Genomic DNA, 2068 nt, shown 5'->3' on the forward strand with positions numbered 1-2068 from the left:
TTAAACTCTAGGCCTCAGAATGCCCCATACAAATAGCAATGACATAGGTAAGACACAAAGATGGTATTTGAATAAAATTGAAGAGGACTCACTATATCACCCTTCATTCAGAGTCTTACTTTCTCTCCCTCCAGGAAGGCTTCTTTCCCATCAAGTAAACCTAGAGTGATGATTAAGGCAGAAAAATATACCCTGTGTTGCAAGGGGTAAATTTGCCTCTCTGAGAACCTCCAGGCTGTTACATCCAATTCACTAATAGCAATATTGTGATTTAGAAGATACTTGGTTTTTATCCATAGTTCCTAGCTTATAGCTCTCAAAGCCCCTGGAATTTCCTAAGCATTGAGAGTGATAAAGGTGGCTTTTATGTTAATGTGATTTTTTTTTTTTTACTCAACCCAAGGGTTGTCAAGAGAACCAACCCTGTGATTAGATGTTTGAAATGTTTAGCCCCACCCCTTCTCAGGAGGTGAAAGGGGCTGGAGATTGAGTTCCATTGCCAATGGCCACTTATTACATAGTCACTATGTTTCACATTTTACAGAATAGTGACTCTCTAATAAAGCCTCCATAAAACCCCAGGAAGACAGCTCAATTGGCCCTTTCTTTTGGAAGCTCTCTTCCACGAGAAGGAACCAGAACACTTCCACCTGCCTCCATGCTGGGCCCCAAGATCCCTGGGGACAGCGCTCCTTTGTTTGGGACTTCACCTTGGGTAACTCTTCATTTGGATATTTAACATCTTTTTAAAATAAACTAGTGATCAGTATGTTTAGAAGCATATGCACTATGTTTCTCCTGTGAGCCATTCTAGTAAATTAATCAAACCTAAATTATTTGTAGGAAGCTCTGAATTATAGCCGGTTGGTCAGAAGTACAGATAAGAACCTGAACTTGCAATGGGCATCCTGAGTTGAAGGAGGTTGTTAGAACATGTAGGCTACAGCTGGTTGGTCAGAGGCACAGGTTACTGGAGTTGGAAGTTTGGTGGGTGAGGCAGGAGCACAGAGGGGGCAGTCTTATAGGACTGAACACTTAACCTGTGGAATATGATGCTATCTCCAGGTAGATAGTGTCAGAATTGAGTTAAACACCTTGCTGGTGCCCAAGAATTGTTTGTTGGTGTGGGGGAAACACCGTTTTCTAGTTTGGAACTGGGTCTTGGAACCTTTTTCATTCCCCAGCCTGGCAAGAATATAGCCTAGAAAAGTGTCAAACTGGGGGTGATTCTGGAAGAAACAAGAGTGCAGCATGAACATGGGCAAGCAAAAGAGAACAAGGAAGTATGCAACCATGAAGCAAATGCTTAGTCTCAAAGATCAGAGGCTTAAAGAAAAGGATAGATTAAAGCCTAAAAAGAAAGAAAAAATGATCCCAATGCACTCAAGGAAAGAGGAGTCCCCTGATACCCTTCCCACTTGTTCTTCCAATATAACACACAGCTGGGCCCAGCTTACCACATCCTGGTTGACACCAACTTTATCAAGTTTCTTATTAAGGCTAAACTGGACTTAGTGCAGTTAGTGATGGGCTGTCTCTATGCCGAGTGCATCCCTCGTATAACTGACTGTGTAATGGCTGAAACGGAGAAATTGGGGCAGAAGAATCGAGTGGCTTTAAAGATTGACGAGGAGCCGAGACTTGAACGATTACCATGCACACACAAAGGAACTATGCAGATGGCTTAGTACAGAGAGTAACTCAGCACAAGTGTTATGTCATGACCAGAGTTGACCAAGACCTTAAACGAAGCATCAGAAAGATCCCTGGAGTTCCTATCATGTACATTTCTAACCATAGGTGCAACACTGAGCAGATACCACATGATTATGGAGCCCCTCAGTTCTAATACTTAAAAGACAAAGTCCTTTGCTTTCCTTCAATCAACTTTCTCTGTTGCCTGTTTATTAAACATGCTACAGAATGAGTCATTGCTCCACTTACCCATTTGCTCTGTTATGAGCTGAGGATGCTTAAATACACTCACTTTTTTATGTTGTTTTAAAAATTAAAGGAATCTGGGCCTGGCTTGTGTAGCTCAGTGGATTGAGCGTGGGCCTGCCAACCA

General features: G+C 42.3%; 1 pseudogene; it reads left to right on the top strand.

The window, feature by feature from the left end:
* The first annotated feature begins 1257 nt into the window (after window positions 1-1257).
* LOC119042883 (rRNA-processing protein FCF1 homolog) lies at window positions 1258-1849 on the top strand (annotated as a pseudogene).
* The last annotated feature ends 219 nt before the right edge of the window (window positions 1850-2068 follow it).

This window comes from Artibeus jamaicensis, unplaced genomic scaffold (assembly GCF_021234435.1).
Source record: "Artibeus jamaicensis isolate MK-2021 breed Jamaican fruit bat unplaced genomic scaffold, CSHL_Jam_final contig_923, whole genome shotgun sequence".
In the NCBI taxonomy this organism is placed as follows: Eukaryota; Metazoa; Chordata; class Mammalia; order Chiroptera; family Phyllostomidae; genus Artibeus; species Artibeus jamaicensis.